Here is a 16519-nt window from a genome sequence, read left to right on the forward strand (position 1 = left end):
GCATGCATTTCACTTGTTGAAGACTAAACTTCAGACAGAAAAGCCCACAAACAAACAGCAACTGAAAGCCGCTGCAGTAAAGGCCTGGCAGAGCATTATAAAGGAGGAAACCCAGCATCTGGTGATGTCCATGAGTTCAAGACTTCAGGCTGTCATTGCCAGCAAAGGGTTTTCAACCAAGTATTAGAAATGAACATTTTATTTCCAGTTATTTAATTTGTCCAATTACTTTTGAGCCCCTGAAATGAAGGGATTGTGTTAAAAAATGCTTTAGTTGCCTCACATTTTTATGCAATCGTTTTGTTCACCCACTGAATTAAAGCTGAAAGTCTGCACTTCAACTGCATCTGAATTGTTTAATTTAAAATTCATTGTGGTAATGCATAGAACCAGAAAAAAGTTGTCTCTGTCCAAATATTTATGGACCTAACTGTACATTTTCACTTGAACAAGTCTTTCAAAACAATCGGAATCAGTTTTATTTTGTACACATACAGTACTGTGCAATTCACTGTTGTTTGCAAATATTCATCAAGCCCTTTGGTGTACAAACTGCCTTCTGTAAAAGCCAGATTGAGATTTTTGATTCATCAGTTCAGAACACACATTTTCAGTTTTTTTGCACCCCAGTTCTTGTGTTTTCATGTTTAGGTTAGTTGCTTTGCTTTATTTCCATCTCAGAGGAACAGCTTTTTGTCAACAACTCTTTTTTAAAGACCACTTTGAGAAGACTTCTCTAGACTTTAAAAGATGTACCAGGATCCCAGTGGCTTCTGCTTTATATTTTCAAGTTTTTAAAGGGAGGTAAGCCTGATATCCTGATAATTTTATTAGCCTTTTAAAACTAAGGAGTACATCAACCTTACTTTTTCACTGTCTATTTTAATACCCCCTTACTATTCCTAATGGACTTCTTATAATCCTTGACTGTTCTTTTACTACTAAAGTACAGAAAGAATCTCTTTTGGTCATCTTTCACTTTATTTGCAATACTCCTATGTAACTGCCTTTTAACTTCCCTAATATCTTTCTTAATGGTTGCCCCCATGCTGTCGTATGCCCTATGGTTTATTTAGTTAATCAAGCACTGGGTTTTATGCCTATGAAAATCTAAGTTTTTAACTGGAAAGTGGTCTATTACTGTATTATTTTCCTTTTTTAAGGATATTCAAATGCCTTACTGTATTGCTTCTCTTTTTCCAAAAAGAATGTTTGGAACTCTAAAATATAACTCTAATATAAATTTCTAATAATGCACTAATCTAGAAGATATAAAAACAACCATTTTAAACAAATATTTGTGTAAACTATCCAAGGTGTCTTGGACATTTGCACAGTTTATACAGGCAATTTGTTCTGGTGTGTTTTGTCTAAAGACAATGGTACTTACATTTTACAATAACTTGCACTTCACATAAATATCTATTTAGTATATAAATCTAAAACATGGATTGGATACCTGAGACGTTTACAATGTCAAAATGATATTGTATTGTTTATTTTTATTACATTTGATGAGGCAGCAGCAAATATTTTGAAGTAGGGGGACAGATTAAAAAATGTAAAACCTCTAGGAAAAAAGCTGTTGAAATCCTGTATAGTTTTTGATCCAAGGGACTGCTTGCATTTCCCAAATGAAGGTTTATAAAACAGATGGTGACCAGGATATTTCAGGATCAGGACCAGGATCAACAACATTTTTTCTGCTTGCTTCTTTGATGTAGCGTTCAAAGTAGGGAAGAGGGCAGCAGATGACTTTCACCCCACAGCAGATGATACATTACAACTTGCTTTTCTAACACAGGCTGACTGAGGAAGTGCATTCTGTGCTTTGCTTTCCTTTAAGCTAACTATGAGAGTATTTCAATTCAGTGTGTTGAATAGAGTTGTTCTCAGGAATTTTAATATCTATACAACACTAACTGTCCTTATTTATTTCTAGTTAGGAAGAGAAGGCAGATTAACTGTATTGATCTTAAGATGCTTTTTAGTATACCATGATACCAGAGTGTTGTGTCATCATAAAATGTCTGTAAGTTGACTGATGGATCTCTTAATGTACAGTTATTGGTGTACAAGCAAAATAAAAGAAGGGGCAGCACAATGTCTTAAGGAGCACTAACATTTATGGCTGGAGAGTGCCTGAAAGGAGGTACCCTATTGTTACATATTGCTTGCTGCTTGGCAAAAAGTTAGAGATCCACTGACAAACCAAGGGAGTCAGGCAGCTCTGAGGAAAGTTTCCCAAAACATACAGAACCTCTCCATTCAAGGTCACAACTAAGTTCACTGCCTGTTCTTTCAGTTCTTATATATTTGTTGTTGACTTCAAATCAGTCCTAGAATGCTTTTCATGAGCTGGTGCATTTGCAGTGGCTGGCTTTCTACCTCACATCCTGGTAAGGTCAGGTTCTTTTCTGTTGGCTTGGGGTCTCCAAACTCCAGCAAGTGATGCAATGCCACTTAGGATCCCTGTTAGGCCTCTCTCTAATAGCTTCTCCTTGTATCATTTTCATTAGTTGCCAAAATCTTAATATTTCCTTTTAGGACAAATTCCAAAAACTCAACAAGTTTCATAGGGTGAAAGTCACCAGATTAAGGTGGCCATCTCAGGTCAATAGATGATTCAAATCCCATGATTTCCTCCAGTGTAACAACCCAAGGTGTGATGAAGGAAGAACTGACAGACACATTGTTTTGTCTTGGTAGAGTAATATACAGTATTGCTCTACTTTCCCCTTTTGTATTATTAATAAGTAGCCTTTGTCAGAATGCCTCAAATCTCCCAGACTCACCACTGTTTATAAGGTATTATAGTATATAACTTCTCCCCACCTTCCCTTCTACTTCTATAACCTCAGGCAATTAGGTGTAGTAAAAGACAAGCAGGAGTTAAGTTACAATTTAAACAATGTATTATTGGTAATATTCATAAATAATAACAATATGCAAAGTACATTTGAATATTGGCAGCCATACAACCTGATAAATGGTGATGTGTAGTTTCAGGCGGCACACAGACTTGTTAGTTACTTAAAATGTCTCTAGTTAAGGCATCATTGGTGGTCAGCTTTCTTCAGAACAGGCCGCATGCCTGTCTCAATATGGCTGCCGAGCTGTGCTCTTCATTGTGTTGTCCTTGTCAGTTCATGGTGTGAGATGGTCATTCAGCAGTTTGGTAAGAGAGAGAGAGAGTGAGGGAGTGAGCAAATTTATAGATGTTCTGTCCAACCCCTAGAGCCAATAGGACGTCATAGTACTTAAAGGCTTCTGATACAAGGCAGTTCCAAACAACAACAACAACAACTACATTTATTTATATAGCACATTTTCATATATATAATTCAGCTCAAAGTGCTTTACATGATGAAGAAAGAGAAAAAAGACAAAATAAATCAGAATTAAAATAAGGGAACACTAATTAACATAGAATAAAAGTAAGGTCCGATGGCCAGGGAGGACAGAAAAAACAAAAAAAACTCCAGACGGCTGGAGAAAAAAAAAAAAAATCTGCAGTGGTTCCCGGCCACGAGATGGCCCCCTCTAGGCATTCTACCTTACATAAATGATCAGTCCTCATTGTATTCAGGGTTCTCATGGAAGAACTTGATGATGGCAGTCACGTGGACTTCTGGCCTTTAATCCATCAATGTAGGGACATCATAGTGCTTTGATCAGGTGGTGGTGGCGCAGGTCACCACCCCAGAAAACCGGAAAAAGAACAGAAGAGAAAGTAGGGGTTAGTACGGATATTTGAATATGAATACCATGAATAATAATGATAATTAATTGAATACACAGAGCATCAGGATTAAACTAAGATGAAGCTATGAGAAAGCCATGTTAAAGTAATGTGTTTTCAGCAGTTTTTTAAAATGCTCCACTGTATTAGCCTGTCGAATTCCTATTGGCAAGCTATTCCAGATTTTAGGTGCATAACAGCAGAAGGCTGCCTCACCACTTCTTTTAAGTTTAGCTCTTGGAATTTTAAGCAGACACTCATTTGAAGATCTAAGGTTACGATTTGGAGTGTAAGGTGTAAGACATTCCAAAATATAAGATGGAGCAAGATTATTGAAGGCTTTGTAAACTATAAGCAGGATTTTAAAGTCAATTCTAAATGGCACAGGTAACCAATGTAGTGACATCAAAACTGGGGAGATGTGCTCGGATTTTCCTAGTTAAGATTCTAGCAGCCTGCATTCTGCACTAGTTGCAATCTATTTATGTCATTTTTGGGTAGTCCTGAGAGGAGAGCGTTATAGTAATCTAGTCAACTGAAAACAAAAGCATGGATTAATTTCTCAGCATCTTGCAATGTTATAAGGGGTCTATAACTTTTGCTATATTTCTTAAGTGGAAAAATGCTGTCCTAGTAATCTGATTAATATGTAATTTAAAATTCAGGTCAGAGTCAATAGTTACCCCTAAATTCTTTACCTCCGTCTTGACTTTTATTCCTAATGCATCTAGTTTATTTCTAATAACCTCATTATATCCATTATTGCCAATCACTAAAATTTCTGTTTTCTCTTTATTTAGTTTGAGAAAATTACTACTCATCCATTCAGAAACACAGGTAAGACATTGTGTCAGTGAATCAATAGAGTCGGGGTTGTCAGGTGCTATTGATAAATACAGTTGTGTGTCATCAGCATAGCTGTAGTAGCTCACGTTATGCCCCGAGATAATCTGACCTAATGGAAGCATGTAAATTGAAAAGAGCAGCGGACCCAGGATAGAGCCTTGTGGAACACCACATAGAATATCATGGGTCTTTGAAGTATAATTACCACAACTTACAAAGAATTTTCTACCTGCCAGGTAGGACTCAAACCAATTTAAGACACTGTCAGAGAGGCCCACCCATTGACTAAGGCAATTTCTAAGAATATAGTGATCAATGGTATTGAATGCAGCAGTCAGATCTAACAGGATGAGAAAAGATAAACAGCCTCTGTCTGCATTTACCCGCAAGTCATTTGCTACTTTAACGAGTGCAGTTTCTGTATAGTGATTTGTTCTGAAACCCGACTGAAACTTATCAAGAATAGCATGTTTATTGAGGTGATCATTAAGCTGCATAATGACTGCCTTTTCTAGAATTTTACTTAAGAAAGGCAGGTTAGAAATAGGTCTAAACTTTTCAAAAGCAGAGGAGTCAAGATTATTTTTCTTGAGCAGGGGTTTAACTACAGCATTCTTAAGACAGTCTGGGAAGACCCCCGCATCTAATGACGAGTTTTCTATGTCAAGAATACTGTCAATTAGTACGCCCGATACTGTACTTCTTTGAAAAAACTTGCTGGTATTGGGCCATTGAAGCCATACTTCAGACCAATGGGGCAAAGAACATCTTAACACCTGCCATCCCCCAAAACCATATGTAAAGTAAGGTAAAGTTTGGCAGTTAGGCAGACTGACTTTCTTGCGGGGGGTGAGAGAGAGACTTTAGCAAAGAAACATTCTTTTGAAGCACTTCCCCCAAAGTTTTTCCTAAATTACAAATAAAGACATACAAAATATTTATCAACTTATATGCAAAATCTCACATCACAACACACATAAAATCAGCAGTTAATGGCCATTGATTAACTTCTGCTGTCAGTCTCAAGACTATCCATCTTCTCGTTTTTTCCCTTTTATGCTGCTCCATCAACAATGGCTATATCTCCCACCTGCAAGTTTCCTCTCGTGCGCACACACACACATCCACACACACACACACACACACATACATGCATATACAGTTGTGTTCATAAGCTTATTTTAAAGAAAGGATAACTGATCAGGCAAAAGACAATTTATTTACTGTTATTGGAATCCAAATTAAACTACAATGCATCATATAATAGCACAACCATTAAAAAAAAGCATAGTAATTAGTGAGATGGTCCCTGTTGAAAAGTTTGCATTCCCTTAGTTCTTGCTACTGTTAATTGCTCTCTTTTGTATTAGTGATGACATGCGGTCTTTTGTGATAGTTGTGGATGAGGCCCTAGATTTCCTCAGGTGTCAGAGCTGCCCATTCTTCTTGGCAAAAAACCTCCAGGTCCAGTAAATCCTTGTTTTGTCTTATATTAATTGCACATTTGAAATCTCCCCAAAGATGTTCAATGAAATTAAGGTCAGGAGACTGTGATGGCCACTCCAGCTCTTTCACTCTTCTCTGCTGTAGTCACCGAAGGTTCAACCTGGCCTTGTGTTTTGTATCACTGTCATGTTGGAACATCCAAGTGCATCTCATGCGCAACTTCCAGACTGATGAATGTTTTGAGACTTGTCTATATGCAGTTTTGTATATTGTAAGTGGGCTGTTTTGTGGCATTGGCACAGTAAAGGCTTTTTTTTATTGCAACTTGACCACACAGCTCATTTTTATACCTCCTTACTGTGCATCTGTAAACAGTAATACCACCACTTTTGTGGGTTTTTCTTGGCAGCTCAACAAGTGATCCTGGCAGTTTTGGCTGAAATTTCAGTCAGTATATATCTGACTGTGGCTTGGTAACAACAGTACCCATATCTTTCCGCTTTTTTTTATCAGAGTCTGAGCTCTATTAACAGTCATTTTCAGATCTCCGGATATCTTTTTATATCCATTTACTGATTAATACAAATCAACAACTTTTTCTTGCACGTCCTTTGACGATTCTTTTGCTTTCCACATGGTTTGGTATCCAGCAAAGTCAGTGCAGCTCTACATGAATTTAAATTGACTATTTATACCTAAACACTGATTACAATCAAAGAGGTTACAGGTGAAGATATTCCCTTAATTACCCTTAATTTGAATCTGTGTGTATCAACTTGTAAGTATATTATTAGCCCCGATATTTAAGTGTATGTAAACTTTTGATCAAGCCCATTTGGGTGATTTCGGTTATCACTATGATTTAAAAAGGGCACAAAAAATTATTTGAAAATAAATTGCCTTGCCTGAGAACACTTCCCAATTAAAAGGAAAGCTTTCTGCACGATTACTTATATTTTTCAAATAATGGCCAATATTTCACTAATTCTGCCACGGAATGTAAACCTAAGAGTACATCTGTATATATACAGTATTTGTCCACAATAAATCATGGATGGTGTAGCTTCAGCTAATTCAAATGAATCACCCAGAGCAGGGTTGCTCAAATATCTTATACCTCACAACAGACAACATTTCAAGTAAACAACTCTCTCAACAGTTTCATACTAATTTTCCATTTTTAGGAATATTCATAAATTTACACATCAGATGCCATTCTGACTTCTGAGAAAGCTAAGTAAAGTTGCCCATGTATAAAATACAGGGGCTGGCAAAAAATGCCATCCTCACTGAATTTTTGTGCTTATGACTTGTTAATAGTCATAGAAAATGCAGGTTTCGCAGGAAACTGTAGGCATCTTAATCTGAAAAGTTGATCTATATTAGAAAGCCACAAATCAGTTCTGGGTATTATTTACATGGTGCTGTTTCACTTTCACTTCTATTACGTGTTTCCTCTCTGGTTACATTTGTTCTCCTTATAGACTTTGCTGCAGCTTCTTTTCCTTTTTCTTATTTATTTATTTAGTCTAATTAAATATTGATATAACTAAGTGTGGGTGTTTGTATGTTTGCCTGGTATGCAAGCCTACACCATTGAACCTATCTACTGCCAAATTTAGCACATATTCCCCATTTGTACAGGGGAAGACAGATACACTATGTTTTGTTCCTAAATGTTTCCCCTTGTGGAATGTTCTTTAAAGGCTGCACCTGAACCTTACTTAGAGATGTGTTCTTTGCAGGCATTTTTGGGACTTGCCACAGGGACTTGCCACAGCTATGCAAAGTTTCTTCTCATGGTATATTTACTCAGTGAAATTTTGGTTTAGGGCCAAAATTATCCACACTGAGGAATTTGTTTAGTGACTGCACCTGTAGTTTATACAGTATATAATATACATATAATTGCTAGTGTGTATACATGCAATATTTGCAGGATTACTGTTTAACAGAGAGACAGCTTGCATTTAAGAGTATATGAGCATGCAGCAATGTGGTAGGAAAACGGAGCAGGGGAGGTACTGAACTGCCTATGAGCAACAGTCGCTGCTGTTACAATACAATACAATTTATTTTTATATAACCCAAAATCGCACAAGTGCAGCAATGGGCTTTAACAGGCCCTGCCTTTTGACAGCCCCCCAGCCTTGACTCTATAAGAAGACTAGGAAAAACTCCCAAAAAAACCCTTATAGAGAAAAAAAATGAAAGAAACCTTGGAAAAGGCAGTTCCAAGAGAGACCCCTTTCCAGGTAGGTGGGGCATGCAGTGGGTGTCAACTGAAAGGCCGTCAATACAACACAATACACAGAAAAGAACACAAGTAATCCTCAATACAATATAATAGTGCAACAGAAATATTGCAAGAACAGAGCAAGCCTGCCCCTGCTCGCTCGCTCACTCACTCACTCATGCACCAGCTTTCAGCTTCCAGCTTTCTCTTTCCTCCTCCTCCCCCTCATCCTCCTCCTCTAACCTCCGTTCACTTTTCCGATCTTTCTTCTCCCCTCCACACTCACACTTCTCTTATTTATAATGGAGACGTGGCACAGGCATCCATTATGGATATGGACGATTCCTCACCTGTGCATTTAAGTGAGGAAACGCTCGCACCACGTCAAGTCCAAGAACTTCTCTGGCCACATTACCACGCCCCCTCTATAAGCCGTGAGTGCTGCGATTATTTATTTAAAAACTGGCCTTTTCTTCTAAGCCACTACCTACTATACCACAGCATCTCTTAAAGTAGCAGGAAGGCCATTCCACAGCTTTGAGGCCCTGTAACTAAAAACTCGACCTCCCACTGTTATTTTATTATTCCTTAGAATCATAAGCAGACTAGTATCTTGAGATCTTGATGAAAGTTCAGACAAGTAAGCCAGACCTTGGCTATTTAAGGCTTTCTATGTTAAAAGACAGATTTTTAAATCTGCCCTAAACTTAAGGACTTAAGAATTGGAGTTATGCGTTCATATTTTCTTGTTTTTGTAATAATTCTTGCAGCAGCATTTTGGATTAACTGGAAACTGTATAAAGAACAGTTTGAACATCCAGTAAACACTGCATTGCAGTACTCAATCGTACTAGAAATAAATGCTGAATTAATTTCTCAGATTCCCTGCTTATTTATAAAACGCCTTAATTTCCCAACCTTTTTGAGATTGAAAAAACATGATTTAGACAACTTTGTAATGTGCACTTTAAATGACATGCTAAAATCAAAGATAATTTGTAGATTGCGGACTGATTCAGTAAAACCAATGGTGATTCCAACTGAGTTAAATATTGTTTCAATCAGCGTCATTCCCACCAATAATTACCATCTCTGTTTTATCAGTGTTTAAAGACAAGTAGTTCTCATCCATCCACTCCTTTAATTCACTAACACAACTAATTAAAGACAACATCGTAAAAACTTCATTTGGTCTAAAAGAAAGGTATAACTGGGTGTCATCTGCAGACGAGTGAAAATTAACGTGATGTTTTCTAATGATACATCCCAGTGGAAGCATGTAAAGTAAAAACAGTAAAGGTCCCAATACTGAGCCTTGCAGGACACCATATCTCACTTCTGTGTGTAATGACGGAGTACTGTCACCATATTTCTGTTTGTATTGGAATCGATTTGATAAATAAGAACCAAACCAGGCAAGGATGGTGCCTGTAAGGCCAACATCATTTTCCAGCTTGTGCAGTAAAATACAATGGTCAATGGTGTCAAACGCTGCTCTTAAGATAGACAGACAGATACTATAGATAGATACTTTATTAATCCCAAGGGGAAATTCACATACTCCAGCAGCAGCATACTGATAAAGAAACAATATTAAATTAAAGAGCGATAAAAAATGCAGGTAAAACAGACAGTAACCTTTGTATAATGTTAACGTTTACCCTAAGGGGTGGAATTGAAGTCTAACAACATAATTACAGTGGAGTTTCCTTCATCAGAGGATATGAAAATGTTGTTTACAACAAATGTTAGTGCCATTTCTGTACTATGACTAGTGCGGAAAACGGACTGGAATTTCTGAAATAAATTGTGATGCGTAAGGTGTGACTGAAGTTGGTTGGCACCTACTTTATCAAGTATTTTAGAGAGAAAGGATAAATTTGAAATGGGTCTATAATTATTGTCACACACATGCACATGGGAGCCAACCACAGGGCCCAAAAGAAAGGAATTCCATGCCCAGCTGGATGTTGGTGGAGTGCATTCAACCCTCTTATTTTGTCCCCACAGATCAGAAATTCCACCTGAATACGAAGACATCACTTCCGCCTCAGCTCTGAAGATGTCACTTCCTGTCCCAGCCCCAAGGACCACATCACTTCCTGTCCCGGCCCCGAGGACCACATCACTTCCGCCAACCTCCCTATAAAAACCAACTCCCTTCCTTTGTTGATCAGTTCTGTTTTGGACTCCGTTCTGTACATTGTTGTGCTGAATATTTTGCTAGTTTTGCAGCCAAGCTCAAGTACACAGGTGGCTGCCCCAAACCTTTGTCATGTGTCAAGTCGTCTTATTTCACAGTGGCATAGTCGGCAGGATGGCCTCCGTAACAAGACCAGAGAAGAACCTCAAAAAAGACTCGACGCTACATCCAAACCTCCAGCCATTAAGGACTCAGGTGGGAATGTACCGTCCCTGTGTTGCCGGGTTGGAGTCAGTTGGTGTGGGTAGGGGGGAACCGATGGGTGCTTTGACACAGGGCTGTAATCTGAAGTCCTGGGCAGGTGGACGAAGGGCCCACAGACTAGAGCCAAGCTCAAAAAGGGGATCATTGGGGACTGAGTATGGGCTCTCAGGAGGAAGGACCACTCAGCGGAGCCCCTCAGGGGGAAAATCTCCGTATAAATGTGAGGGTGCCCCAGGTTGGCAGGCAAGGAGAGTGATTCAGTGGGAATATAAACCCCATCTGCCGACCGCTCCGCAGGCCATAAGATTATGAACTAAAGTCAGCTGCTGGTTACGGCCAGGTCACAATAGCCCATGGCAAATCGTGGAGCAGGTAGCATGTGCATTACTGCTCAGAGCATTCCCCAGTGAGCTTGCCCAACCAGCCTGGGGACAGCCGATTAAAAACATGGCTTCCCTAATTGAAATAATAGAAACATCACGAGCAGTTACCTACCCAGGAGAACCAGAAAAGAACCTGTGTGAACCTGGACATGCTAGTGTCTCTATACCAGAGCTCCGTAGCCACGCAACAGAGCAGACCTCGAAACCTCCTGATACGCAGCGGCTCCCTCTGCGCGGTGACAAGGGGGTCTGTGGTAAGACAGAGTGAAGGGGTGTATGTGCTCTTGCTAATCCTCTGACAAACTCACATATGGGAGAGGTAATTGTAAATGGTTTCAAAACACCAGCCCTTTTTCGATTCAGGCAGTAATGTCTCCATCGTTGCTTGCCACTGTATACACCGGGACGTCTGCCAATATAAATCCACCTCCTGCTATATCAGCCATGAGGGGACGGTAAAAAAGCTGGCAGTGGCAGTTATGAAAAATCCTCCGTCCCCAGTTATACTTGGTTGAGACTGGTCAGACAGTAAAAGCAGTATAACCCTCACCACTCCTAGACATTTATTGGGTCTAGTAATGGATGCAGAAACTGCATCTTTGGCTGGCTCCACACCGTGTTTAAGGCCGTTAGCAAGACAGACGGGGTTTCTAACAATGACGTGGAGATACCCGGGCCGTTGTGCGCTGATATGTCATCTCCACCACGCCCCTTGAGGTCGCCTCTGATCCTCTCACAGGTCTGCATTTTCAACACACCCCAGCCTCATTTAAAAGGGAGCAGTGGAATGATGACTCCCTCAAAATCACAAAAAATGCAGTAGTCCTGATAGACGGCCATTGTACAGAGTATCCTATGCCACAAGGTCCTCACTTTGTTCAAATAATGATCTTTTGTATCGGATAGCTGAACACGAGGGGGAGGATAGGGTCCTGTTGCTAATTCCCAAGACCAACCAGTGTCAGGTCTGTGACTTGGCATGTACCCACCTCCTGGGAGCCCATCTGGGCCCCAAAAATACACTTGAATGTATCAAGCTCAGATTCTTTTGGCTGGGAATCAATGAGGAGGTCCGTCGTTTTTGTGCATCCTGCAGAGAATGCCAACTATGAAAGATTCCTAGAAGGGACCGTGCTCCTCTCATTCCCCTAGCCCTGATTGATGTCCCTTTCGAACATATTGAGGTCGACCTGGTGGGACCCTTGGAGCCCTCGGCCCACAGACATAAATATATAATGGTCCTAGTGGATTATGTGACCCGATATCCTGAGGCTGTTTCATTGCGCTCAGCTAACTCCAAAACTATCGCACGGGAATTGGTAGGGGTCTTTTCGCGGTAGGCATTCCTAAGGAAGTCCTAACGGACCAAGGGACACTATTCACCTCAGAAACGTTCAGGGAAACTGCTAAGTTACTGTAAATCAAACAATTGAAAACCTCGGTGTATCATCCTCAAACCGATAGTTTAGTAGAGAGGTTTAACCAGACCCTAAACAGATGCTATGCAAGGTGGTCAGTGATGATGGGAGGAACTGGGATCAGCTCCTCCAACTCATCCTTTTTGCCTATCGGGAAGTCCCACAAGCCTCTACGGGGTTCTCACCCTTTGCATTACTATATGGATGACAACCTCTGGGCATATTGGACATCCTAAAGGAAGGTTGGAAGGAAGAGGCCCTCCCTTCAGATAACATATTGAAGTATATCGCACAGTTACGCAACAGGTTCACTAAAATCCAGTCTATATTAAAAGATCTCTTGGAAAAAGCGTAAGCAGACCAGGCCAGTTGTTACGACTGCAGCATGTCTCTTCGGGAGTTCCAACTAGGAGACCGTGTCATGGTACTGGTTCCTACCTCACACACTAAATTGTTGGCACATTGGCAAGGCCCTTATGAAGTTAAGGAGAGGAAAGGGCTTGTTGATTATTTGGTAAAACAACCAAATCATCGGCCAAGTGAGCGGGTATACCATATCAACTTGGGAAGTAAAACTCATGCTAAAATTTCATACATTACAACATGGTTTGAATAGAGACAAGAGTTTTATGGCCAGGTATGAGGATTGTTTGCATCACTGACCCAGACAACCTGTCTACAGACCCACATTGTATGGAAAAACTCATCAGAAACTTAGTTATCTTATCCAAAGATCTTGACCATACATTGTTCTTCTCTGTTGTTAAGTGAATCTTAGCCTGAATAGGTATATTAATTTTTTACATTTAACATTTCTCACTTGGTTGGCACGGAGGCACAGCGGTAGTGCTGCTGCCTCGCAGTAAGGAGACCTGGGTTTGCTTCCTGGGTCCTCCTGCGTGGAGTTTGCATGTTCTCCCCATGTCTGCTTGGATTTCCTCCGGGTGCTCCAGTTTCCTCCCACAGTTCAAAGACATGCAGGTTAGGTGCATTGGCAATCCTAAATTGTCCCTAGTGTGTGCTTGGTGTGTGTGTGTGTGTGTGTGTGCGTGTGTGCCCTGCGGTGGGCTGGCACCCTGCCAGGGGTTTGTTTCCTGCCTTGCACCCTGTGTTGGCTGGGATTGGCTCCAGCAGACCCCCGTGACCCTGTAATTAGGAAATAGCGGGTTAGATAATGGATGGATGGAACATTTCTCACTTAAAGATTTACAAATGTTGTTACTTGTCCTAGTTTGTATATAAACACATGGAACTCCAGTTTCTGTATTACATCTTGCCTGAAGAAGGGGCCTGAGTTGCCTCAAAAGCTTGCATATTGTAATCTTTTTAGTTAGCCAATAAAAGGTGTCATTTTGCTTGACTTCTCACTACATTCATAATGGCTAACACAGTACAACACCAAAGTACTACATTTTGTTACAATGAATTCTTCCAAGGCCACCTCCTCAACCAGAGTCTCTAGACTTGTGAAGGAATGTGTATCCATCTGGTGATATCTCAGCTAGGGGAACATGTCAGATTTACTAAGCCGGGTTTAAGTGAGAAGACACAGATCAGATTTTGTACTTAATATAATAGCATTTACCAAAACAGCTTTACTTCTGAGAGAGTGAATGTACAATAAGCAGAATGTTATCGTCAGCTAAGCAGAGGTTACAGAAGATTGTGAAGAAGCTGAACGCAGTCCCAAGGGGACGTGGCTGCTCCTCTGAAACCTCATCTTAAACAGTGATTCAATGGGAAACAAATACAGTTTTTTTATCTCCTCTTTGCCAGATCAGCTGCAGGCTTGCTGCTGCTGCTGTGCTGCGTGATCTGCATCTCACATGGCGCTTTGAGCATTTAAAAGCCTGTATTGCAGTTGTCCTTTGGTTCACTGCCTTGTCTATCTTCCCCCAGACATCCTCTGCTTTATTATTTATGTTTTTTAATGCTGTTTATGAATAAAGTTTATGTTTATATATATATATATATATATATATATATATATATATATATATATATATATAAACTGCTGAAAGTTTCCTTGGCCGACCACTGCGTCTACGATCCTCAGCGTTGCCCGTTTCTTTGTGCTTCTTCAAAAGAGCTTGAACAGCACATCTTGAAACCCCAGTCTGCTTTGAAATCTTTGTCTGGGAGAGACCTGCTGATGCAGTATAACTACTTTGTGTCTTGTTGCTGTGCTCAATCTTGCCATGACATGAAACTGTCTTCCACAACCACACCTTGGTAGCAGAGTTTGGCTGTTCCTCACCCAGTTTTAATCCTCCTACACAGCTGTTTCTGTTTCAGTTAATGACTGTGTTTCAACCTACGTGTGACATTGATGATCATTAGCACCTGTTTGGTATAACTGGTTGATCATACACCTGACTATAATTCTACAAAATCTCTGACTTTGTGCAAGTGTACCTATAAGAATTGATGCTGGTTTGAAGCCAAAAGGTAGTAGCACCAAATATTGATTTCATTTAGATTTTTCTTTTGTTCGCTCACTTTGCATTTTGCAAATTGATAACAATAAACAATCATTATTTATATTTCTGAAAGCATTCGTTGTTTACAGCATTTTTTCACACCTGCCTAAAACTTTTGCACAGTACTGTAATATACTGTATATTGTGAAAGGCGCTATATAGCGCCCGACTCGGCACAGACTGACGCAAGGTCACGTACTTAAACAAGCAGACTTTTATTTCTCTTCAGCCGTGGGGCACGCCTTCCCCGTGTCCCGCAGGCCCAACACAGTCCCAAAACACTCACAGTAATCACAACAACCCTTCTTCTGGCACCACCACTCCTCCTCAGGCTTAGTCCTCCTCCTCCTCCCGACTCTGGCTCTCGAGTGGTGGTGGCTGGCCCTTTTTATAGTCCACCTGGAAGCGTTCCAGGTGCTTGACCACCTGGTCCTAATTGCACTTCCTGGTGGGGCTGTAGATTCGTCCAGCCAGGCTGTTGAAAGGAGACAGCCCCCCCTAGCGACCACCCCAGGCCCCAACCAAGCTGTGGAGGACTCCATCTCCCATGGGGCCCTGCGGAAGGTTGGGGAATCAGCGTCAGCCAGGGAGGCTACCACCAAGCGCCCCGGGGGAGGTATTGAGCTGTCCATGGCTGCTCCCCCGGAACATACACAGCAGGGGCATCCCAGCCGGGCATGGGACCCGGCCGTTCGTCACTATAGATATATATATATATATATATATATATATATATATATATTGTGAAGGATTGCCGGCTTTTTACTCCGGTCCTCACCCCCAGGCCGCCAGGAGGAGCTCTCCCAGCAGTGTGGACGTGCCCCGAGTTCCAGCAGGGCCGCCTGGACTATGTAGTTTTTATACACAGCCCTGCTGGATACCTTGGGGGCCACCGGGAGTCGCTGTAGGGGGGCTCGTGGACTCTTATGCGCCCTATAACCCGGGAGTACGTCACAGTCACGTGACAGGAAGAAACGATGTGCTCCTGGGTTGAAGAAAAGGACTGTTTACCCTGACCCGGAAGGGAAAAGGAACTGTGGACAGGAACACCTCCGGGTCAGGGTGTATAAAAGAACAATGGGAAATCCCAGACGTTGAGCTGAGCTGGGTGGAAGGGTTGCAACGCGTCTGGGAGTGGAGGATTGGTTATTGTTTATTGATTATTATGATTTATTATTGAGTATTGTGGAGAGGAGGGTGCTTTGTGCACTTTTTATAATAATAAATATTATATTTGGACTTTTATCTGGTGTCTGACGTCTAGTCTGAGGGTTCAAGGGGTCACGGAGACCTCAATCTGTCACTATATATATATATATATATATATATATATATATATATATATATATATATATATATATATATATACTAGGGGGCTGTGCCCCCTACTCTCTTTGCTCACCCACACTCGAGATGCGGACATACCAGCTGCTGGCTTGCTGCTAGCTGCTACTGAGCTGCGCGATCTGCATGTCGCACTGTGCGTCGATCATTTAAAAGCCTGTACAGCAGCTGTCCTTTTGACTCACGTTAAAGTGTCACCGAGAAATTGTTTGTAAGT

This window comes from Erpetoichthys calabaricus, chromosome 6 (assembly GCF_900747795.2).
Source record: "Erpetoichthys calabaricus chromosome 6, fErpCal1.3, whole genome shotgun sequence".
NCBI classification, from domain to species: domain Eukaryota; kingdom Metazoa; phylum Chordata; class Cladistia; order Polypteriformes; family Polypteridae; genus Erpetoichthys; species Erpetoichthys calabaricus.